This window comes from Oncorhynchus nerka, linkage group LG22 (genome assembly GCF_034236695.1).
Source record: "Oncorhynchus nerka isolate Pitt River linkage group LG22, Oner_Uvic_2.0, whole genome shotgun sequence".
Classification (NCBI taxonomy): domain Eukaryota; kingdom Metazoa; phylum Chordata; class Actinopteri; order Salmoniformes; family Salmonidae; genus Oncorhynchus; species Oncorhynchus nerka.
Genome location: NC_088417.1, coordinates 11,769,442 through 11,796,585, shown reverse-complemented (window position 1 = coordinate 11,796,585; position 27,144 = coordinate 11,769,442). Strand labels below are relative to the sequence as shown.

At 47.7% G+C, this 27,144-nt stretch overlaps 1 pseudogene; it reads left to right on the top strand.

Moving 5' to 3' along the window:
* The first annotated feature begins 207 nt into the window (after nt 1–207).
* On the top strand, nt 208–23,926 carry LOC115104543 (eukaryotic translation elongation factor 1 epsilon-1-like; annotated as a pseudogene).
* The last annotated feature ends 3,218 nt before the right edge of the window (nt 23,927–27,144 follow it).

Sequence of the window (27,144 nt, the reverse complement as noted above, 5' to 3'; positions counted from 1 at the left end):
ATAATTGTTTCATCGGGTCATTAAAGTTCTTGATCTGATCTGATCTGATGCAATGTAACCTAAAAAGCTAGCAGGGCCTAAAAGACAATGTAATGAAATGAAATAAAAAACACTTTTCATGTCACCATTGGCTGAATTTGTTGTCCATTTGAGTCTAGTGGGCGGCAATGACTAATCTCGACCAATCGTGTTGCCATCCCCTTCGCAATGATGGCGTTGAGAGAGCTGTCATAGCTGGAAAAATCTTTAGGATTGAAAAATCCTAACAAATACAGTACTCAGGGGGACAAGAAGGTGAATTTGCCATCTAATGGTTTCGTTCACAGTTATCTATATGTGCCAGGTATTATAGACCTTACCACATGAACAGTAGGTTAAAAAGAGTAGCGAGCACATGCTACTCTACTGTCCTTAGAAAAGCTAGATAGCTAACAAGATAATGTCCGTAGCTTTAGCAACTATTTTACCTTCTACTTTTAGCGAATGCAGGTCACTTAGGAACAATGATGTGTAATAAATATGTAATAATCATTGTTTCAGATCAAATGTGTTGTCATTAGCCAGTTAACGTTAAGCTGCTGTCTGGCCAGATAGCTAACGTTACATGCCATGTGGATTGCTTTTTGGGTTGCCAACATATCTTGCTGCTACTACTAAACGTACTATAGCTAATTTCACTGAGTGTTCAGTACTAGTTCTGCCTCAACAGCCTTCATTGCAATGCTAGAAACAAACAGACATACTGTACCACATGGGGTAGTGACAGTGCGTGTGTTGTTGTTTAGAACGCTAGCCAGCTATGCAAATGACTTGAGCTAGTATGCAACTAGTGCTTAAATAGTGTCTCTAACAGGATGTTGACAAGTGTCTAACAGGATGTTGACAAGTGTCTCTAACAGGATGTTTACACGTGTCTTAGTGTGCCCAATAATGTTTGTACCATGTTTTGTGCTGCTACCATGTTTTGTTGTTTTGCTACAATGTTATGTTATTGTATTAGGTCTCTCTTTATGTAGTGTCGTGGTGTCTCGCTTGTCGTGATGTGTGTTTTGTCCTATATTTAAATTTTAATCGCCCCGTCCCCGCATTAGGCCTTTTGGTAGGCCGTCATTGTAAATATGAATTTGTTCTTAAATGACTTGCCTAGTTAAATAAAGGTGTAAAAAAAAATGTGTAATGTGTAATGCACACACATTGTCTTTCTCTCCCACGCAGGTCCCCGTGCTCCACAGTAATAATGGCCCAGCTCTGGTCGGCTTGGTGACCATCGCCACTCACCTGGTCCAAGAGGCCAAACTGCCCGAGTTACTGGGTGGGTCAGCAGAACACAAGGCTTTAGTGCAGCAGTGGCTGGAGTACAGGCTCACCAAAGTGGATGGATGCCACAAAGACGATATCAAGACCATACTGAAGGTAGAGGCCCAAAAACAATAGTGAAGATTCTTCAGTATTAGAAAGTCAAAACATTTTAAATATCTTCCTCTTGCAAGTTAGTCAGTTTTATTGTAGTCTCTTTGTCAAATGAAAATGTGTACCGCTACCCACTGTTTTTCATGAGAAGTCCCTTCTACCCTTGTGGGATAGAGAAGCTTGGTGAGCTGTGTATGGAGAGGGTCTAACAGGGCCTTGGAGAAGCCCCTGAGCAAAACTGTCCAATGTTCTGCCAGCAGGGGCCAGACTGACAGTGTGTGTGGCTCATTAATGCGAGGCGACATGAATCAAGGCTGATGTATGGCCCTTCAGTGACATGGCCGAGACAGGCAAAGCAGTGGACAACAATAAAAGTCTTTAATGGGGGCCGCGGTGGCTGTCGACAGCGTGAAAGAGATACGAAGCCATCGATTGGCCGGACAGGCGCCTTTCGCCACTTTTAAACACAGGAGGTGTGTGTCACACGTTTTAGTTTATCTGATTATGCAGAATGTTACTCTGATACTACGGTGCTGGTATGGTGATACTATGGTGCTGGTATGGTGACACTATGGTGCTGGTATGGTGATACTATGGTGCTGGTATGGTGACACTATGGTGCTGGTATGGTGACACTATGGTGCTGGTATGGTGATACTACAGTGCTGGTATGGTGACACTATGGTGCTGGTATGGTGATACTACGGTACGGTATGGTGACACTATGGTGCTGGTATGGTGATACTATGGTGCTGGTATGGTGACACTATGGTGCTGGTATGGTGATACTATGGTGCTGGTATGGTGACACTATGGTGCCGGTATGGTGATACTATGGTGCTGGTATGGTGACACTATGGTGCTGGTATGGTGATACTATGGTGCCGGTATGGTGACACTATGGTGCTGGTATGGTGATACTATGGTGCTGGTGTGGTGACACTATGGTGCTGGTATGGTGATACTATGGTGCTGGTATGGTGACACTATGGTGCCGGTATGGTGATACTATGGTGCTGGTATGGTGACACTATGGTGCTGGTATGGTGATACTATGGTGCCGGTATGGTGACACTATGGTGCTGGTATGGTGATACTATGGTGCTGGTATGGTGATACTACAGTGCTGGTATGGTGACACTATGGTGCTGGTATGGTGATACTACGGTACGGTATGGTGACACTATGGTGCTGGTATGGTGATACTATGATACTGGTATGGTGACACTATGGTGCTGGTATGGTGATACTATGGTGCTGGTATGGGGATACTATGGTGCTGGTATGGTGATACTATGGTGCCGGTATGGGGATACTATGGTGATACTATGGTGCCGGTATGGGGATACTATGGTGCCGGTATGGAGATACTATGGTGCCGGTATGGCGACACTATGGTGCCGGTATGGTGATACTATGGTGCCGGTAGGGTGATACTATGGTGCTGGTATGGTGATACTATGGTGCCGGTATGGGGATACTATGGTGCCGGTATGGAGATACTATGGTGCTGGTATGGTGATACTACGGTGCTGGTATGGTGACACTATGGTGCTGGTATGGTGATACTACGGTACGGTATGGTGATGCTATGGTGCCGGTATGGTGATACTATGGTACCGGTATGGCGACACTATGGTGCCGGTATGGTGATACTATGGTGCCGGTATGGTGATACTATGGTGCTGGTATGGTGATACTATGGTGCTGGTATGGTGATACTATGGTGCTGGTATGGTGACACTATGGTGCCGGTATGGTGATACTATGGTGCTGGTATGGTGACACTATGGTGCTGGTATGGTGATACTATGGTGCTGGTATGGTGACACTATGGTGCTGGTATGGTGATACCACGGATGCGTTATGGTGATACTATGGTGCGGTATGATGATACTATGGTGCGGTATGGTGATACTATGGTGCCGGTATGGGGATACTATGGTGCCGGTATGGTGATACTATGGTGCGGTATGGGGATACTACGGTATGGTGATACTACGGTGCTGGTATGGTGACACTATGGTGCTGGTATGGTGACACTACGGTATGGTATGGTGATACTATGGTGCCGGTATGGCGACACTATGGTGCCGGTATGGTGATACTATGGTGCGGTATGGTGATACTATGGTGCTGGTATGGTGATACTATGGTGCGGTATGGGGATACTATGGTGCGGTATGGAGATACTATGGTGCTGGTATGGTGATACTATGGTGCGGTATGGGGATACTATGGTGCGGTATGGGGATACTATGGTGCGGTATGGGGATACTATGGTGCCTGTATGGGGATACTATGGTGCCGGTATGTTGATACTATGGTGCGGTATGGTGATACTATGGTGCGGTATGGGGATACTATGGTGCCGGTATGGGGATACTATGGTGCCTGTATGGGGATACTATGGTGCCGGTATGGTGATACTATGGTGCCGGTATGGTGATACTATGGTGCGGTATGGCGACACTATGGTGCGGTATGGTGATACTATGGTGCGGTATGGGGATACTATGGTGCCGGTATGGTGATACTATGGTGCTGGTATGGCGACACTATGGTGCCGGTATGGTGATACTATGGTGCCGGTATGGGGATACTATGGTGCGGTATGGTGATGGTGATACTATGGTGCCGGTATGGTGATACTATGGTGCCGGTATGGGGATACTATGGTGCCGGTATGGTGATACTACGGTGCTGGTATGGTGACACTATGGTGCTGGTATGGTGATACTACGGTATGGTATGGTGATACTATGGTGCCGGTATGGTGATACTACGGTATGGTGACACTATGGTGCCGGTATGGTGATACTATGGTGCTGGTATGGTGACACTATGGTGCCGGTATGGTGATACTATGGTGCCGGTATGGTGATACTATGGTGCTGGTATGGCGACACTATGGTGCCGGTATGGTGATACTATGGTGCCGGTATGGGGATACTATGGTGCCGGTATGGCGACACTATGGTGCCGGTATGGTGATACTATGGTGCCGGTATGGTGATTCTATGGTGCTGGTATGGTGATACTATGGTGCTGGTATGGTGACACTATGGTGCCGGTATGGTGATACTATGGTGCTGGTATGGTGACACTATGGTGCGGGGTATGGTGATACTATGGTGCTGGTATGGTGATACTATGGTGCTGGTATGGCGACACTATGGTGCCGGTATGGTGATACTATGGTGCCGGTATGGGGATACTGTGGTGCCGGTATGGTGATACTATGGTGCTGGTATGGCGACACTATGGTGCCGGTATGGTGATACTATGGTGCCGGTATGGGGATACTATGGTGCCTGTATGGTGCTGGTATGGTGATACTATGGTGCCGGTATGGTGATACTATGGTGCTGGTATGGTGACACTATGGTGCCGGTATGGTGATAGATACTATGGTGCCGGTATGGTGATACTATGGTGCCGGTATGGTGATGCTATGGTGCCGGTATGGTGATACTATGGTGCCGGTATGGGGATACTATGGTGCCGGTATGGTGATACTACGGTGCTGGTATGGTGACACTATGGTGCTGGTATGGTGACACTACGGTATGGTATGGTGATACTATGGTGCCGGTATGGCGACACTATGGTGCCGGTATGGTGATACTATGGTGCCGGTATGGTGATACTATGGTGCTGGTATGGTGATACTATGGTGCCGGTATGGGGATACTATGGTGCCGGTATGGAGATACTATGGTGCTGGTATGGTGATACTATGGTGCCGGTATGGGGATACTATGGTGCGGTATGGGGATACTATGGTGCCGGTATGGGGATACTATGGTGCCTGTATGGGGATACTATGGTGCGGTATGTTGATACTATGGTGCCGGTATGGTGATACTATGGTGCCGGTATGGTGATACTATGGTGCGGTATGGGGATACTATGGTGCCGGTATGGGGATACTATGGTGCCTGTATGGGGATACTATGGTGCCGGTATGGTGATACTATGGTGCGGTATGGTGATACTATGGTGCTGGTATGGCGACACTATGGTGCCGGTATGGGGATACTATGGTGCGGTATGGTGATACTATGGTGCTGGTATGGCGACACTATGGTGCCGGTATGGTGATACTATGGTGCCGGTATGGGGATACTATGGTGCGGTATGGTGCTGGTATGGTGATACTATGGTGCGGTATGGTGATACTATGGTGCTGGTATGGTGACACTATGGTGCGGTATGGTGATAGATACTATGGTGCCGGTATGGTGATACTATGGTGCGGTATGGTGATGCTATGGTGCCGGTATGGTGATACTATGGTACGGTATGGTGATACTATGGTGCTGGTATGGTGATACTATGGTGCTGGTATGGTGATACTATGGTGCCGGTATGGTGACACTATGGTGCCGGTATGGTGATACTATGGTGCTGGTATGGTGACACTATGGTGCTGGTATGGTGATACTATGGTGCCGGTATGGTGACACTATGGTGCTGGTATGGTGATACTACGGTACGTTATGGTGATACTATGGTGCTGGTATGGTGATACTATGGTGCTGGTATGGTGATACTATGGTGCTGGTATGGTGACACTATGGTGCCGGTATGGTGATACTATGGTGCTGGTATGGTGACACTATGGTGCTGGTATGGTGATACTATGGTGCTGGTATGGTGACACTATGGCGCTGGTATGGTGATACTACGGTACGTTATGGTGATACTATGGTGCCGGTATGATGATACTATGGTGCTGGTATGGTGATACTATGGTGCCGGTATGGGGATACTATGGTGCCGGTATGGTGATACTATGGTGCCGGTATGGGGATACTATGGTGCCGGTATGGTGATACTACGGTGCTGGTATGGTGACACTATGGTGCTGGTATGGTGATACTACGGTATGGTATGGTGATACTATGGTGCCGGTATGGTGATACTATGGTGCCGGTATGGTGATACTATGGTGCCGGTATGGGGATACTATGGTGCGGTATGGGGATACTATGGTGCCTGTATGGGGATACTATGGTGCGGTATGGTGATACTATGGTGCGGTATGGTGATACTATGGTGCTGGTATGGCGACACTATGGTGCGGTATGGTGATACTATGGTGCCGGTATGGTGATACTATGGTGTATGGTGATACTATGGTGCGGTATGGGGATACTATGGTGCGGTATGGTGCTGGTATGGTGATACTATGGTGCGGTATGGTGATACTATGGTGCTGGTATGGTGACACTATGGTGCCGGTATGGTGATAGATAATATGGTGCCGGTATGGTGAAACTATGGTGCCGGTATGGTGATGCTATGGCGCCGGTATGGTGATACTATGGTACCGGTATGGCGACACTATGGTGCCGGTATGGTGATACTATGGTGCCGGTATGGTGATACTATGGTGCTGGTATGGTGATACTATGGTGCTGGTATGGTGACACTATGGTGCCGGTATGGTGATACTATGGTGCTGGTATGGTGACACTATGGTGCTGGTATGGTGATACTACGGTACGTTATGGTGACACTGTGGTGCCGGTATGGTGATACTATGGTGCTGGTATGGTGACACTATGGTGCTGGTATGGTGATACTATGGTGCTGGTATGGTGACACTATGGTGCCGGTATGGTGATACTATGGTGCTGGTATGGTGATACTATGGTGCTGGTATGGTGACACTGTGGTGCCGGTATGGTGATACTATGGTGCTGGTATGGTGACACTATGGTGCTGGTATGGTGATACTATGGTGCTGGTATGGTGACACTATGGCGCTGGTATGGTGATACTACGGTACGTTATGGTGATACTATGGTGCCGGTATGATGATACTATGGTGCTGGTATGGTGATACTATGGTGCCGGTATGGGGATACTATGGTGCCGGTATGGGGATACTATGGTGCCGGTGACACTATGGTGCTGGTATGGTGACACTATGGTGCTGGTATGGTGATACTATGGTGCCGGTATGGGGATACTATGGTGCCGGTAAGGGGATACTATGGTGCCGGTATGGGGATACTATGGTGCCGGTATGGTGATACTATGGTGCCGGTATGGTGATACTATGGTGCTGGTATGGCGACACTATGGTGCCGGTATGGTGATACTATGGTGCCGGTATGGTGATACTATGGTGCCGGTATGGGGATACTATGGTGCCGGTATGGGGATACTATGGTGCCTGTATGGGATACTATGGTGCCGGTATGGTGATACTATGGTGCCGGTATGGTGATACTATGGTGCGGTATGGCGACACTATGGTGCGGTATGGTGATACTATGGTGCGGTATGGGGATACTATGGTGCCGGTATGGTGCTGGTATGGTGATACTATGGTGCGGTATGGTGATACTATGGTGCTGGTATGGTGACACTATGGTGCCGGTATGGTGATAGATACTATGGTGCGGTATGGTGATACTATGGTGCCGGTATGGTGATGCTATGATGCCGGTATGGTGATACTATGGTACGGTATGGCGACACTATGGTGCGGTATGGTGATACTATGGTGCGGTATGGTGATACGGTATGGCGACACTATGGTGCGGTATGGTGATACTATGGTGCGGTATGGTGATACTATGGTGCTGGTATGGTGATACTATGGTGCTTGTATGGTGACACTATGGTGCCGGTATGGTGATACTATGGTGCTGGTATGGTGACACTATGGCGCTGGTATGGTGATACTATGGTGCTGGTATGGTGACACTATGGTGCTGGTATGGTGATACTATGGTGCCGGTATGGGGATACTATGGTGCTGGTATGGTGATACTATGGTGCCGGTATGGGGATACTATGGTGATACTATGGTGCCGGTATGGGGATACTATGGTGCCGGTATGGAGATACTATGGTGCCGGTATGGCGACACTATGGTGCCGGTATGGTGATACTATGGTGCCGGTATGGTGATACTATGGTGCTGGTATGGTGATACTATGGTGCCGGTATGGGGATACTATGGTGCCGGTATGGAGATACTATGGTGCTGGTATGGTGATACTACGGTGCTGGTATGGTGACACTATGGTGCTGGTATGGTGATACTACGGTACGGTATGGTGATGCTATGGTGCCGGTATGGTGATACTATGGTACCGGTATGGCGACACTATGGTGCCGGTATGGTGATACTATGGTGCCGGTATGGTGATACTATGGTGCTGGTATGGTGATACTATGGTGCTGGTATGGTGACACTATGGTGCCGGTATGGTGATACTATGGTGCTGGTATGGTGACACTATGGTGCTGGTATGGTGATACTATGGTGCTGGTATGGTGACACTATGGCGCTGGTATGGTGATACTACGGTACGTTATGGTGATACTATGGTGCCGGTATGATGATACTATGGTGCTGGTATGGTGATACTATGGTGCCGGTATGGGGATACTATGGTGCCGGTATGGTGATACTATGGTGCCTGTATGGGGATACTATGGTGCCGGTATGTTGATACTATGGTGCCGGTATGGTGATACTATGGTGCCGGTATGGTGACACTACGGTATGGTATGGTGATACTATGGTGCGGTATGGCGACACTATGGTGCCGGTATGGTGATACTATGGTGCGGTATGGTGATACTATGGTGCTGGTATGGTGATACTATGGTGCCGGTATGGGGATACTATGGTGCGGTATGGAGATACTATGGTGCTGGTATGGTGATACTATGGTGCGGTATGGGGATACTATGGTGCCGGTATGGGGATACTATGGTGCCGGTATGGGGATACTATGGTGCCTGTATGGGGATACTATGGTGCGGTATGTTGATACTATGGTGCGGTATGGTGATACTATGGTGCGGTATGGTGATACTATGGTGCCGGTATGGGGATACTATGGTGCGGTATGGGGATACTATGGTGCCTGTATGGGGATACTATGGTGCGGTATGGTGATACTATGGTGCGGTATGGTGATACTATGGTGCTGGTATGGCGACACTATGGTGCCGGTATGGTGATACTATGGTGCGGTATGGGGATACTATGGTGCGGTATGGTGATACTATGGTGCTGGTATGGCGACACTATGGTGCCGGTATGGTGATACTATGGTGCGGTATGGGGATACTATGGTACTATGGTGCTGGTATGGTGATACTATGGTGCGGTATGGTGATACTATGGTGCTGGTATGGTGACACTATGGTGCTGGTATGGTGATAGATACTATGGTGCCGGTATGGTGATACTATGGTGCCGGTATGGTGATGCTATGGTGCCGGTATGGTGATACTATGGTACCGGTATGGTGATACTATGGTGCTGGTATGGTGATACTATGGTGCTGGTATGGTGATACTATGGTGCCGGTATGGTGACACTATGGTGCCGGTATGGTGATACTATGGTGCTGGTATGGTGACACTATGGTGCTGGTATGGTGATACTATGGTGCGGTATGGTGACACTATGGTGCTGGTATGGTGCTGGTGCGTTATGGTGATACTATGGTGCTGGTATGGTGATACTATGGTGCTGGTATGGTGATACTATGGTGCTGGTATGGTGACACTATGGTGCCGGTATGGTGATACTATGGTGCTGGTATGGTGACACTATGGTGCTGGTATGGTGATACTATGGTGCTGGTATGGTGACACTATGGCGCTGGTATGGTGATACTACGGTACGTTATGGTGATACTATGGTGCCGGTATGATGATACTATGGTGCTGGTATGGTGATACTATGGTGCCGGTATGGGGATACTATGGTGCCGGTATGGTGATACTATGGTGCCGGTATGGGGATACTATGGTGCCGGTATGGTGATACTACGGTGCTGGTATGGTGACACTATGGTGCTGGTATGGTGATACTACGGTATGGTATGGTGATACTATGGTGCCGGTATGGTGATACTATGGTGCCGGTATGGCGACACTATGGTGCCGGTATGGTGATACTATGGTGCCGGTATGGTGATACTATGGTGATACTATGGTGCCGGTATGGGGATACTATGGTGCCGGTATGGAGATACTATGTTGCTGGTATGGTGATACTACGGTGCTGGTATGGTGACATTATGGTGCTGGTATGGTGATACTATGGTGCGGTATGGTGATACTATGGTGCGGTATGGGGATACTATGGTGCGGTATGGTGATACTATGGTGATAGATACTACGGTGCTGGTATGGTGACACTATGGTGCTGGTATGGTGATACTATGGTGCGGTATGGGGATACTATGGTGCGGTGACACTATGGTGCTGGTATGGTGACACTATGGTGCTGGTATGGTGATACTACGGTATGGTATGGTGATACTATGGTGCCGGTATGGCGACACTATGGTGCGGTATGGTGATACTATGGTGCCGGTATGGTGATACTATGGTGCTGGTATGGTGATACTATGGTGCCGGTATGGGGATACTATGGTGCGGTATGGAGATACTATGGTGCTGGTATGGTGATACTATGGTGCGGTATGGGATACTATGGTGCCGGTATGGTGATACTATGGTGATAGATACTACGGTGCTGGTATGGTGACACTATGGTGCTGGTATGGTGATACTATGGTGCCGGTATGGGGATACTATGGTGCCTGTTTGGGGATACTATGGTGCGGTATGTTGATACTATGGTGCGGTATGGTGATACTATGGTGCGGTATGGTGATACTATGGTGCCGGTATGGGGATACTATGGTGCGGTATGGGGATACTATGGTGCCTGTATGGGGATACTATGGTGCGGTATGGTGATAATATGGTGCCGGTATGGTGATACTATGGTGCTGGTATGGCGACACTATGGTGCCGGTATGGTGATACTATGGTGCCGGTATGGTGATAGATACTATGGTGCCGGTATGGTGATACTATGGTGCCGGTATGGGGATACTATGGTGCGGTATGGTGCTGGTATGGTGATACTATGGTGCGGTATGGTGATACTATGGTGCTGGTATGGTGACACTATGGTGCCGGTATGGTGATAGATACTATGGTGCCGGTATGGTGATACTATGGTGCCGGTATGGTGATGCTATGGTGCCGGTATGGTGATACTATGGTACCGGTATGGCGACACTATGGTGCCGGTATGGTGATACTATGGTGCCGGTATGGTGATACTATGGTGCCGGTATGGTGATACTATGGTGATACTATGGTGCTGGTATGGTGACACTATGGTGCCGGTATGGTGATACTATGGTGCTGGTATGGTGATACTATGGTGCCGGTATGGGGATACTATGGTGCCGGTATGGTGATACTATGGTGCCGGTATGGGGATACTATGGTGCCGGTATGGTGCTGGTATGGTGATACTATGGTGCCGGTATGGTGATACTATGGTGCCGGTATGGCGACACTATGGTGCCGGTATGGTGATACTATGGTGCTGGTATGGTGATACTATGGTGCTGGTATGGTGACACTATGGTGCCGGTATGGTGATACTATGGTGCTGGTATGGTGACACTATGGTGCTGGTATGGTGATACTACGGTACGTTATGGTGATACTATGGTGCTGGTATGGTGATACTATGGTGATACTATGGTGCTGGTATGGTGACACTATGGTGCCGGTATGGTGATACTATGGTGCTGGTATGGTGACACTATGGTGCTGGTATGGTGATACTATGGTGCTGGTATGGTGACACTATGGCGCTGGTATGGTGATACTACGGTACGTTATGGTGATACTATGGTGCCGGTATGATGATACTATGGTGCCGGTATGGTGATACTATGGTGCCGGTATGGGGATACTATGGTGCCGGTGACACTATGGTGCTGGTATGGTGACACTATGGTGCTGGTATGGTGATACTATGGTGCCGGTATGGGGATACTATGGTGCCGGTAAGGGGATACTATGGTGCCTGTATGGGGATACTATGGTGCCGGTATGTTGATACTATGGTGCCGGTATGGTGATACTATGGTGCCGGTATGGTGATACTATGGTGCCGGTATGGGGATACTATGGTGCCGGTATGGTGATACTATGGTGCTGGTATGGCGACACTATGGTGCCGGTATGGTGATACTATGGTGCCGGTATGGTGATACTATGGTGCTGGTATGGTGATACTATGGTGCTTGTATGGTGACACTATGGTGCCGGTATGGTGATACTACGGTGCTGGTATGGTGACACTATGGTGCTGGTATGGTGATACTACGGTATGGTATGGTGATACTATGGTGCCGGTATGGTGATACTATGGTGCCGGTATGGCGACACTATGGTGCCGGTATGGTGATACTATGGTGCCGGTATGGTGATACTATGGTGCTGGTATGGTGATACTATGGTGCCGGTATGGGGATACTATGGTGCCGGTATGGAGATACTATGGTGCTGGTATGGTGATACTACGGTGCTGGTATGGTGACATTATGGTGCTGGTATGGTGATACTACGGTACGGTATGGTGATACTATGGTGCCGGTATGGTGATACTATGGTGCCGGTATGGGGATACTATGGTGCCGGTATGGTGATACTATGGTGATAGATACTACGGTGCTGGTATGGTGACACTATGGTGCTGGTATGGTGATACTATGGTGCCGGTATGGGGATACTATGGTGCCGGTGACACTATGGTGCTGGTATGGTGACACTATGGTGCTGGTATGGTGATACTATGGTGCCGGTATGGGGATACTATGGTGCCGGTAAGGGGATACTATGGTGCTGGTATGGTGATACTATGGTGCTGGTATGGTGACACTATGGTGCCGGTATGGTGATACTATGGTGCTGGTATGGTGACACTATGGTGCTGGTATGGTGATACTATGGTGCTGGTATGGTGACACTATGGCGCTGGTATGGTGATACGTTATGGTGATACTATGGTGCCGGTATGATGATACTATGGTGCTGGTATGGTGATACTATGGTGCCGGTATGGGGATACTATGGTGCCGGTATGGTGATACTATGGTGCCTGTATGGGGATACTATGGTGCCGGTATGTTGATACTATGGTGCCGGTATGGTGATACTACGGTATGGTATGGTGATACTATGGTGCCGGTATGGCGACACTATGGTGCCGGTATGGTGATACTATGGTGCCGGTATGGTGATACTATGGTGCTGGTATGGTGATACTATGGTGCCGGTATGGGGATACTATGGTGCCGGTATGGAGATACTATGGTGCTGGTATGGTGATACTATGGTGCCGGTATGGGGATACTATGGTGCCGGTATGGGGATACTATGGTGCCGGTATGGGGATACTATGGTGCCTGTATGGGGATACTATGGTGCCGGTATGTTGATACTATGGTGCCGGTATGGTGATACTATGGTGCCGGTATGGTGATACTATGGTGCCGGTATGGGGATACTATGGTGCCGGTATGGGGATACTATGGTGCCTGTATGGGGATACTATGGTGCCGGTATGGTGATACTATGGTGCCGGTATGGTGATACTATGGTGCTGGTATGGCGACACTATGGTGCCGGTATGGTGATACTATGGTGCCGGTATGGGGATACTATGGTGCCGGTATGGTGATACTATGGTGCTGGTATGGCGACACTATGGTGCCGGTATGGTGATACTATGGTGCCGGTATGGGGATACTATGGTGCCGGTATGGTGCTGGTATGGTGATACTATGGTGCCGGTATGGTGATACTATGGTGCTGGTATGGTGACACTATGGTGCCGGTATGGTGATAGATACTATGGTGCCGGTATGGTGATACTATGGTGCCGGTATGGTGATGCTATGGTGCCGGTATGGTGATACTATGGTACCGGTATGGTGATACTATGGTGCTGGTATGGTGATACTATGGTGCTGGTATGGTGATACTATGGTGCGGTATGGTGACACTATGGTGCCGGTATGGTGATACTATGGTGCTGGTATGGTGACACTATGGTGCTGGTATGGTGATACTATGGTGCCGGTATGGTGACACTATGGTGCTGGTATGGTGATACTACGGTACGTTATGGTGATACTATGGTGCTGGTATGGTGATACTATGGTGCTGGTATGGTGATACTATGGTGCTGGTATGGTGACACTATGGTGCCGGTATGGTGATACTATGGTGCTGGTATGGTGACACTATGGTGCTGGTATGGTGATACTATGGTGCTGGTATGGTGACACTATGGCGCTGGTATGGTGATACTACGTTATGGTGATACTATGGTGCCGGTATGATGATACTATGGTGCTGGTATGGTGATACTATGGTGCCGGTATGGGGATACTATGGTGCCGGTATGGGGATACTATGGTGCCGGTATGGTGATACTACGGTGCTGGTATGGTGACACTATGGTGCTGGTATGGTGATACTACGGTATGGTATGGTGATACTATGGTGCCGGTATGGTGATACTATGGTGCGGTATGACACTATGGTGCCGGTATGGTGATACTATGGTGCCGGTATGGTGATACTATGGTGCTGGTATGGTGATACTATGGTGCCGGTATGGGGATACTATGGTGCCGGTATGGAGATACTATGTTGCTGGTATGGTGATACTACGGTGCTGGTATGGTGACATTATGGTGCTGGTATGGTGATACTACGGTACGGTATGGTGATACTATGGTGCCGGTATGGTGATACTATGGTGCCGGTATGGGGATACTATGGTGCCGGTATGGTGATACTATGGTGATAGATACTACGGTGCTGGTATGGTGACACTATGGTGCTGGTATGGTGATACTATGGTGCCGGTATGGGGATACTATGGTGCCGGTGACACTATGGTGCTGGTATGGTGACACTATGGTGCTGGTATGGTGATACTACGGTATGGTATGGTGATACTATGGTGCCGGTATGGCGACACTATGGTGCCGGTATGGTGATACTATGGTGCCGGTATGGTGATACTATGGTGCTGGTATGGTGATACTATGGTGCCGGTATGGGGATACTATGGTGCCGGTATGGAGATACTATGGTGCTGGTATGGTGATACTATGGTGCCGGTATGGGGATACTATGGTGCCGGTATGGTGATACTATGGTGATAGATACTACGGTGCTGGTATGGTGACACTATGGTGCTGGTATGGTGATACTATGGTGCCGGTATGGGGATACTATGGTGCCTGTTTGGGGATACTATGGTGCCGGTATGTTGATACTATGGTGCCGGTATGGTGATACTATGGTGCCGGTATGGTGATACTATGGTGCCGGTATGGGGATACTATGGTGCCGGTATGGGGATACTATGGTGCCTGTATGGGGATACTATGGTGCCGGTATGGTGATACTATGGTGCCGGTATGGTGATACTATGGTGCTGGTATGGCGACACTATGGTGCCGGTATGGTGATACTATGGTGCCGGTATGGTGATAGATACTATGGTGCCGGTATGGTGATACTATGGTGCCGGTATGGGGATACTATGGTGCCGGTATGGTGCTGGTATGGTGATACTATGGTGCCGGTATGGTGATACTATGGTGCTGGTATGGTGACACTATGGTGCCGGTATGGTGATAGATACTATGGTGCCGGTATGGTGATACTATGGTGCCGGTATGGTGATGCTATGGTGCCGGTATGGTGATACTATGGTACCGGTATGGCGACACTATGGTGCCGGTATGGTGATACTATGGTGCCGGTATGGTGATACTATGGTGCTGGTATGGTGATACTATGGTGCTGGTATGGTGACACTATGGTGCCGGTATGGTGATACTATGGTGCTGGTATGGTGATACTATGGTGCCGGTATGGGGATACTATGGTGCCGGTATGGAGATACTATGTTGCTGGTATGGTGATACTACGGTGCTGGTATGGTGCTGGTATGGTGATACTACGGTACGGTATGGTGATACTATGGTGCCGGTATGGTGATACTATGGTGCCGGTATGGGGATACTATGGTGCCGGTATGGTGATACTATGGTGATAGATACTACGGTGCTGGTATGGTGACACTATGGTGCTGGTATGGTGATACTATGGTGCGGTATGGGGATACTATGGTGCGGTGACACTATGGTGCTGGTATGGTGACACTATGGTGCTGGTATGGTGATACTACGGTATGGTATGGTGATACTATGGTGCGGTATGGCGACACTATGGTGCCGGTATGGTGATACTATGGTGCCGGTATGGTGATACTATGGTGCTGGTATGGTGATACTATGGTGCCGGTATGGGGATACTATGGTGCCGGTATGGAGATACTATGGTGCTGGTATGGTGATACTATGGTGCCGGTATGGGGATACTATGGTGCCGGTATGGTGATACTATGGTGATAGATACTACGGTGCTGGTATGGTGACACTATGGTGCTGGTATGGTGATACTATGGTGCCGGTATGGGGATACTATGGTGCCGGTATGGGGATACTATGGTGCCGGTATGTTGATACTATGGTGCCGGTATGGTGATACTATGGTGCGGTATGGTGATACTATGGTGCGGTATGGGGATACTATGGTGCGGTATGGGGATACTATGGTGCCTGTATGGGGATACTATGGTGCGGTATGGTGATACTATGGTGCGGTATGGTGATACTATGGTGCTGGTATGGCGACACTATGGTGCGGTATGGTGATACTATGGTGCGGTATGGTGATAGATACTATGGTGCCGGTATGGTGATACTATGGTGCCGGTATGGGGATACTATGGGGCCGGTATGGTGCTGGTATGGTGATACTATGGTGCCGGTATGGTGATACTATGGTGCGGTATACTATGGTGCGGTATGGTGATACTATGGTGCTGGTATGGTGATACTATGGTGCTGGTATGGTGACACTATGGTGCTGGTATGGTGATACTATGGTGCTGGTATGGTGACACTATGGTGCTGGTATGGTGATACTACGGTACGTTATGGTGATACTATGGTGCTGGTATGGTGATACTATGGTGATACTATGGTGCTGGTATGGTGACACTATGGTGCCGGTATGGTGATACTATGGTGCTGGTATGGTGACACTATGGTGCTGGTATGGTGATACTATGGTGCTGGTATGGTGACACTATGGCGCTGGTATGGTGATACTACTGCGTTATGGTGATACTATGGTGCCGGTATGATGATACTATGGTGCCGGTATGGTGATACTATGGTGCCGGTATGGGGATACTATGGTGCCGGTGACACTATGGTGCTGGTATGGTGACACTATGGTGCTGGTATGGTGATACTATGGTGCCGGTATGGGGATACTATGGTGCCGGTAAGGGGATACTATGGTGCCTGTATGGGGATACTATGGTGCCGGTATGTTGATACTATGGTGCCGGTATGGTGATACTATGGTGCCGGTATGGTGATACTATGGTGCCGGTATGGGGATACTATGGTGCCGGTATGGTGATACTATGGTGCTGGTATGGCGACACTATGGTGCCGGTATGGTGATACTATGGTGCCGGTATGGTGATACTATGGTGCTGGTATGGTGATACTATGGTGCTTGTATGGTGACACTATGGTGCCGGTATGGTGATACTACGGTGCTGGTATGGTGACACTATGGTGCTGGTATGGTGATACTACGGTATGGTATGGTGATACTATGGTGCCGGTATGGTGATACTATGGTGCCGGTATGGCGACACTATGGTGCCGGTATGGTGATACTATGGTGCCGGTATGGTGATACTATGGTGCTGGTATGGTGATACTATGGTGCCGGTATGGGGATACTATGGTGCCGGTATGGAGATACTATGGTGCTGGTATGGTGATACTACGGTGCTGGTATGGTGACATTATGGTGCTGGTATGGTGATACTACGGTACGGTATGGTGATACTATGGTGCCGGTATGGTGATACTATGGTGATAGATACTACGGTGCTGGTATGGTGACACTATGGTGCTGGTATGGTGATACTATGGTGCCGGTATGGGGATACTATGGTGCCGGTATGGGGATACTATGGTGCCGGTGACACTATGGTGCTGGTATGGTGACACTATGGTGCTGGTATGGTGATACTATGGTGCCGGTATGGGGATACTATGGTGCCGGTAAGGGGATACTATGGTGCCTGTATGGGGATACTATGGTGCCGGTATGTTGATACTATGGTGCCGGTATGGTGATACTATGGTGCCGGTATGGTGATACTACTATGGGGATACTATGGTGCGGTATGGGGATACTATGGTGCCTGTATGGGGATACTATGGTGCCGGTATGGTGATACTATGGTGCCGGTATGGTGATACTATGGTGCTGGTATGGCGACACTATGGTGCCGGTATGGTGATACTATGGTGCCGGTATGGGGATACTATGGTGCCGGTATGGTGATACTATGGTGCTGGTATGGCGACACTATGGTGCCGGTATGGTGATACTATGGTGCCGGTATGGGGATACTATGGTGCCGGTATGGGGATACTATGGTGCCGGTATGGTGCTGGTATGGTGATACTATGGTGCCGGTATGGTGATACTATGGTGCTGGTATGGTGACACTATGGTGCCGGTATGGTGATAGATACTATGGTGCCGGTATGGTGATACTATGGTGCCGGTATGGTGATACTATGGTGCCGGTAGGGGATACTATGGTGATACTATGGTGCCGGTATGGTGATACTATGGTGCTGGTATGGTGATACTATGGTGCCGGTATGGGGATACTATGGTGCCGGTATGGTGATACTATGGTGCCGGTATGGTGATACTATGGTGATACTACGGTCGGTATGGTGATACTATGGTGCCGGTATGGTGATAGATTCTGTGGTGCCGGTATGGGGATACCTATCGTCCTATAAAACGTTATGTAAAGTTGGCCAGACTGACAGTGTGGATCGCTTGCAAAAAAACTAAACAAAGGAATGCTACTTTAGGTGAAAACATGATGCTGTTTGTTTCTACCATCGGGACTCCCTTTCATCACTATGGTAGATATGGTCATGGTGCTATAACCCACAGCCTTTCAGCAGCAGGGAGGTCTAGTGGCCCCAGGGAGGTCTAGTGGCCCCGGGGAGGTCTAGTGGCCCCGGGGAGGGGAGGTCTAGTGGCCCCAGGGAGGTCTAGTGGCCCCAGGGAGGTCTAGTGGCCCCAGTGACTGCAGCGATATCAAAACTCTCGGGCAGAATGTGGTTAGGGTGGAGGAGCAGAGCCCAGGTTCTGATGTCCATGTGGGGGTGGTGGTGGAGATGGGGGTGGGGGGTAGTCTCTTGTCCGCCTGCGCCTCCAGCTGTAGGGAAGGCAGGGATCTGATTGTGACGGAGGAGTCTGTCTTCATGCCTTGCTTGGCAGCACACACTGCACAATAACTCCATTAGCCCTCAAGACGGTGTATGTGCAGTGTAAGTGCTAAAGATGGTCCCATCCCTTGGGACCTGCATAACCACACACAGCCTCCTTGCTCAGCCCATCCACAGCCTGGGTTTGGGGAAGGTTCATTAGATTTGCAGGCGCCCGTGTAAGTCAGGAAAGGAGTGAGCCACTTGTAAGGCATCTGCACTAGCCAGAGTGGCCAGAGTTGTGGGGATGGCGTGCCACGGCAGGCTGATTTTCCCCTTTCGGGTTGTGCATTGTTCACGTACAGATACCGAGCTCTCCACCCTTACGTCCCAGATATATAGGTTCAATAAATCTCAGGCCTGAGTTGGCTCCACCAGCCACATCTTTCGTCTTGTATTTCAACTCTCTTTGACTAGTGAAGAAGTGTATTTGAATATTTAGTCTTTTACTGTGGATATGTCATTATCACGCTGGGAGAGTAATTGTTATTGTTGTTGTTATTGTTATTGTTGTTGTTATTGTTGTTGTTATTGTTGTTGTTGTTATTGTTATTGTTATTGAGACGTGTCGGGAGTTTCTCACTCCGGCTTTTCCTGTTCAAATACATGTTATGTGGTTGATGAACTTTGTTGGTTAACTTTTATTGAATCTAATGTCTAATTAGGTGATTATGATAAAGAAATACTAAGTTAATGTCATGAGTTACATTGTAGTGATTATGTGACCTGCAGTGTTCAAGATGTTTATAGGTGTTTGTCTCTATTGTGGATCTGTGAAATTCTGTTTTAAAAAATCAAGCAATTCTGATGAACTTAATGATGAAATGTTTATTTTATTAATTTTCTCATGCAGGACCTCAACAGCTATCTAGAAGACAAGGTTTACTTGGCAGGAAATCAGTTCACCCTCGCCGACACACTCATGTACTACGGAATCCATTACATCATCGTAAGTCTAGCGTCCAATAACCAAACAGAGCCGACTTCAGAGTTGAAGTTAAAAGGCGTTTTGTCAAACGGAGCTCACAATTAAGAGTCATAACGGTTAAAGGGCACGGGAGAGAGAACTTGACACAAGCCTCCAAAAAAATAAAAAGAGGTGCAAAGTGATGTCTTTAGTTCAGGCCAAGGAAGAAGTTTGTCGGCCCCGGAGGCTGACGGAGAGAGACAGGATCACATGTTGAGAAATGTCACTGGATGTGGCGGAGATGGATCCTTGCCACCAGACACAAGGGAGTCAGTTTAGTTTTTATCATGACGGTTAAACGCAGGACAGAGGTCACTCAGCAGCCTAGGTCCTCATTGTATTTGTTAGATGTACAGTCATGGGAGGGCTCGTAGCTACTGAATCCAACTGGTATGATTCTAGACTCTGTTTCACGGACGGTATAGCTAGCTTAGACCAGGTTTGGGCAGCCTCACAATGAACCTGAAATGGGATGGTCTAATATGTTCACTTTAGTAAGGCGTTATTATTGTGTTCAGCTAAAAAATGACTTGTTTTTTGGGGGGAAAGAGATGTGAGTTAGTAACAAGCAGAGTTGAATTAGTTTGGGTATTAGCTAGCTAGCCAATAACTGGTGGTTCAAAACATTGCTAGCCATTTTCTTTCCTTGCAGCTTTGTAGTGTCACAGTAGAGAAATACTGTTAGGAGGGATGGCGACACGAACACTTTCCAAAAAGTGTATTGGTCCTCTTTGTGGACAGTGTGCAGATCTGCATCTCTGCTAACATTGTTTAATTTGTAACAAACACTAGTTCATATGAAGGACCTTTTTAAAGAGAAACGATGGCAGATTTGTAGTAGTATGGAGCATCAGTGGAAACAAGGAATGTCTCCCCCCTCTCTCTCCCAGGTGGACCTGGCCATCCAGGAGAAGGAGAAGCACATGAATGTGACACGGTGGTTTGACCACGTCCAGCACTACACCGGTGTCCGGCACCACCTATCCCCAGTGGTGGTCCTGAGGAACAGAGTGTACACCAGCGGCCACCACTGAGGTCTTAACACATGCAATGGAGAAATGATCACAAAGAGACGGATGATTTGTTTTTGTGTGAGTTGGTTGTTGGTCGTCAAGGTCAATGTGCAGGGATGGTCTGAAACGGCCTGGGAACATTCTTACTGATGTCTCTTTTTCTCCTAACCTGAGCCTTGAATGTGATAAAGTATTATTAAAAATTACAAATGACTTATTCGTTTGCTATGTCCATTTTAAAGAAATCCCTGCTAATGCGTTTTCATTGTATTAACATTTTCTTCAAACAAAACAAAATATGTCCAGTCCGCCCAACTGTGTGTTCAGCTATGTAATCATCATCCTCCACAGTTGTCCAGTCCACTATCAACTTTCCGCCCTCATGAATTTAGTCTTGTTTCTCAAGCTGCTGCCTCTGCTGTTCCACCAGCAGTGTGGGCAGCAGCCTCTAGCTCAGTCACTCGAATCAGTCCGTGTGTTGACGCTGAGGGGGCAGAGGGCAGACTACCAGCTGCCATAGAGGCTCCAGTGCTCCTCTGTCCAACGTCAGAGCCCTGGGTGACAGCCACGCATTGTCATTTCACCCTCTTACCAGGGGGCGGGAAATCCTTTTGTGACAACATCCGAGCGACAATACACAGTCAAACCACTCACACAAGCAGACTGGATTTAAATCATAGGCATTGATATGGAGTTGGTTCCCCCTTTGCTGCTATAATAGCCTCCACTCTTCTGGGAAGGCTTTCCACTAGATGTTGAACTTTTGCTGCGGGGACTTGCTTCCATTCAGCCACAAGCGAGGTGAGGTCGGGCACTGATGTTGGGCGATTAGGCTTGGCTCACAGTTGTTCCAATTCATCCCAGAGGTGTTCAATGGAGTTGAGGTCAGGGTTCTGTGCAGGCCAGTCAAGTTCTTCCACATCGATCTTGACAAACCAGTTCTTTATGGACATCGCTTTGTGCACGGGGTGCTGAAACACAAAAGGGCCTTACCCAAACTGTTGCCACAAAGCTAGAATGTAATTGTATGCTGTAGCATTAAGATTCCTCTTCACTGGAACTTAGGGGCCCGAACCATGAAAAACAGCCCCAGACCATTATTCCTCCTCCACCAAACTTTACAGTTGGCACTATGCATTGGGGCAGGTAGCATTCTCCTCGCATCCGCCAAACCCAGATTCGTCCATCGGTCTCCCAGATGGTGAAGTGTGATTCATCACTTCAGAGAACGCTTTTCCACTGCTCCAGAGTCCAATGGCGGCCAGCTTTACACCACTCCAGCCGACACTTGGCATTGTGCATGGAAACTCATTTCATGAACCTCCCGAAAAACAGTTCTCGTGCTGACGTTGCTTCCAGAGTCCGTTTGGACTGAGTGTTGTATCCGAGGACAGGTGATTTGTATGTGCTTCTTCACTCGGCGGTCTCGTTTTGTGAGCTTGTGTAGCCTGCCACTTTGTGGTTGAGCCGTTGTTGCTCTGAGACGCTTCCACTTCACAATAACAGCACTTACAGTTCACCGGGGCAGCACAAGCAGGTTATGTTGGAAAGGTGGCATCCTTTGACGGTGCCACGTTGAAAGTCTCTTGAGCTCTTCAGGAAGGCCATTCTAATGTCAAATGTTTGTCTATGGAGATTGCATGACTGTGCTCGATTTTATACACCTGTCAGCAACGGGTGTGGTCGAAATAGCCAAATCCACTCATTTTAAAGGATGTCCACATACTTGTCTGTCTGTGTGTGTCTGTGTGTGTGTGTGTATATATATATATAGTGTTTGTATATATTGGATATAATCACAGCGTTTGCACAACAAAAGAGTCTTTGTCTTTCTTAATTGTTGGTAACTTAATCCGGTGTATTAAACTGCCAACTGGTTTGAGTTGTTTCACTTTCACCCAGCCTGTGTTTTGTCAACCCTGTTTAACCTTCTCCAGGTTTTATATGATCATCTTCCCTATAAGCCTTCCTTATAATATGTATACTGGCTGGGTAGCCTAGTGGTTAGAGCATCGGACTTGTAACCGGAAGGTTGGAGTTCAAACCCCCGACCTGACAAGGTACAAAACTGTCGTTCTGCCCCTGAACAGGCAGTTAACCCACTGTTCCCAGGCCATCATTGAAAATAAGAATGTGTTCTTAACTGACTTGCCTGGTTAAATAAAGGTAAAATAAAAAAATTAATGCTATGGTTTGTGTTATTAAAGGCTACTGAAGGTTGTCCTGTGCCAATAAAAGAAACATTTGGTTCTTTTTAATCAATTCGTTTTTCACATTTTGTTGGTCATTCGACACATTCGTTTTTAAAAAAATTATTTGGTGGTTCATCATCGAACAACAAAGTGCTGTGTGTTCTGGAAAGTGTAAACTTGTGAAAGCAAACCCATCCCGCAGTCATTTGAGCAGGCCTTGTGACTAGATTAGGAAGAACATTGCACTACTACACCATAATAGAACCACTGTCCTGTTGTTTATTTCAGTCCCATTTAGATAGCATCACTGCTGCTGAAGAGAGGCTTAGCACAGCATGTCAACTTTTATCTTTGACCTGTCGCCAAGATTGAGGAGACTGAACTTAAAGACTTCAGTTTTATGAGTGTATTCACTTGAAATGAATCTTTCTGAAGTTGTGTGTGCTGACTAATGCTGTACTGTAGAAATGGCAGTGGCATAAGGTCTTCCAGCTTTGCAGCCAATGATCAAACCAAAGTCCAAACAACCCCAGACATGAAGCCACAGCGGGTATCCCAGACAGCCCAATTAGTAAGACCCTCTCCTGGTCATCTGAAGACTGAGGTGCACCTCTCTACAGGGGTGGACTGCCACAATGAGCTCACATTTAGATATTTCCCTCCTGGCAACGGAGGCAGCCTTAATTTCTCCCACCCCCTGGTCGGTGATAGTTCAGGGGTCAATTGGCGCGGTGGATCAGCAGGGTTCACTGGTGATTTCAGCTCTCACCAGGAGTCCATCTCTCAGTGTGTGGTCCGGACCAGACGTCAGCTATCACTCGCTCGTCTTCACTGCCACAGGAGGTTTCATTGTGGGAAGGGCATGGGTACAGAGTTCAGGGCCAAGTGGGGTAAAGTCTATCTGAAGGACCACACCTCTGTTGGGAGTCAACTTTTAAACTGTAGGTAGGAATGCCACGTTCCACAGGTCAGGAAGTAAATGGTGCCATGCAGAACTTGTAAAAAAAAAAAAAGGAAAGCGCTTTCCCACAGATTCAGGCGGTTTCCAGTAGCTGGTTCCTTAGTACCATCTCCCTAATGTGCGGCAAATGTGTGGAGTATTCACGTCACATAACGCCCCGCGGTGTTAGAGTGCCATGTCTGCACACAAAAAAAACCTTTGTTAAGTCTCGTTAACGAGATGGAGAGAGCGGCGCATCCGACGGGACATGTATCTGGCAAAACAGCGTTCCCTGATTGATTCAATGAAACAATCAGCACTGTGTGGGGGTGGGTTAGCATGTCATAAGCGCTTTTGACAGGCCTTGCCTTATCATCCCCTTACAGATAGTGACAATTCTACCATGCACCCATAAAGATGGCATCTGATTGTCAATTGCTATTACACGAGTGCAGAGGCGAGGATCAGGCTGGGTGGGGGGGGCAAATGTTCTCTATACACACTTTAGTACTCTCATTGATTCAGACTTCCATTGCTTGAAGGCAAGTTGGGAAAGACATTTTGCTCTAGTTTCCTCTCCTCTTTAAAGGTACAGAGCATCTTATGAGATTGTTGAGTGAGCAAGGGTTACATTCCAAGGGTGAATCGATTCAATTCGGTTGAACCAACGTGGAATAGATGTTGAATTGGTCTGTTGACGGTGTATTATCCATTTCTCCAGACAGCTTCTGTATTAGAAACATAGATTCTCAATGCAGCTTCTGTATTAGAAACATAGATTCTCAATGCAGCTTCTGTATTAGAAACATAGATTCTCAATGCAGCTTCTGTATTAGAAACATAGATTCTCAATGCAGCTTCTGTATTAGAAACATAGATTCTCAATGCAGCTTCTGTATTAGAAACAGATTCTCAATGCAGCTTCTGTATTAGAAACAGATTCTCAATGCAGCTTCTGTATTAGAAACAGATTCTCAATGCAGCTTCTGTATTAGAAACAGATTCTCAATGCAGCTTCTGTATTAGAAACATAGATTCTCAATGCAGCTTCTGTATTAGAAACATAGATTCTCAATGCAGCTTCTGTATTAGAAACATAGATTCTCAATGCAGCTTCTGTATTAGAAACATAGATTCTCAATGCAGCTTCTGTATTAGAAACATAGATTCTCAATGCAGCTTCTGTATTAGAAACATAGATTCTCAATGCAGCTTCTGTATTAGAAACAGATTCTCAATGCAGCTTCTGTATTAGAAACAGATTCTCAATGCAGCTTCTGTATTAGAAACAGATTCTCAATGCAGCTTCTGTATTAGAAACATAGATTCTCAATGCAGCTTCTGTATTAGAAACATAGATTCTCAATGCAGCTTCTGTAATAGAAACATAGATTCTCAATGCAGCTTCTGTATTAGAAACATAGATTCTCAATGCAGCTCTGTATTAGAAACATAGATTCTCAATGCAGCTTCTGTATTAGAAACATAGATTCTCAATGCAGCTTCTGTATTAGAAACATAGATTCTCAATGCAGCTTCTGTATTAGAAACATAGATTCTCAATGCAGCTTCTGTATTAGAAACATAGAGTCTTAATGCAGCTTCTATACTAACAGTGAGCTTCAGGGAGGTGAACACTGAATGGTGGGGGGAAGGAGTCTTGTTTGAAGTTTTTGTCCTTCGTTCTTCTCCCTGGGGTGCAGCCATGCCGCGGAACACAGAATGAGCCCAGGTGTGTGGTGAGGAGTTTACGAGATGCACTCACTCACTTCATCAGTCAGAGAGGTGCGGCTGATTCGGCCTAGGTGCTAAAGTGCAATTGTGTATCCCGGGGCAATGGGATCACACCTTAACTCAGCACGGATCACAGACAGCTCCAGAATTAGCCTTTGCTCGCCCTCTCTCTCTCCCAACCTGCCTCAGCTGCACACACACTTCCCGTCTGCCTCTCTCTGATGTTGTGTGTGTGTGTGTGTGTGTGTGTGTGTGTGTGTGCGTGCGTGCGTATGTGCGTGTGTGTTCATTCAGGGCGTTATGGATTTGGCTTGGGGGCAAGGGGTGAGAGGGGCGTAGTGATGTTGGGGGATGGGAGGAGTACATACCCATGCAAGACTCAAGGATTGCGATTCTCCCTGTCTGAATAAGTTCAACCTCTCAGTTTTCTTGTGTGGATTTGTCCTGCGCTTTGTTCTCAAGCTGCAAAAGGATTGGTATTTTTCTTTAAGACCCCTGCTGTTAGGAGTCAGTGAGGTACAGGTGCAATAACATACACATTATTAGGGACACATTTGAAATAGAACCAACATGGGACTGGTTCTCCATACATTTAGCCAGGAATGAACTC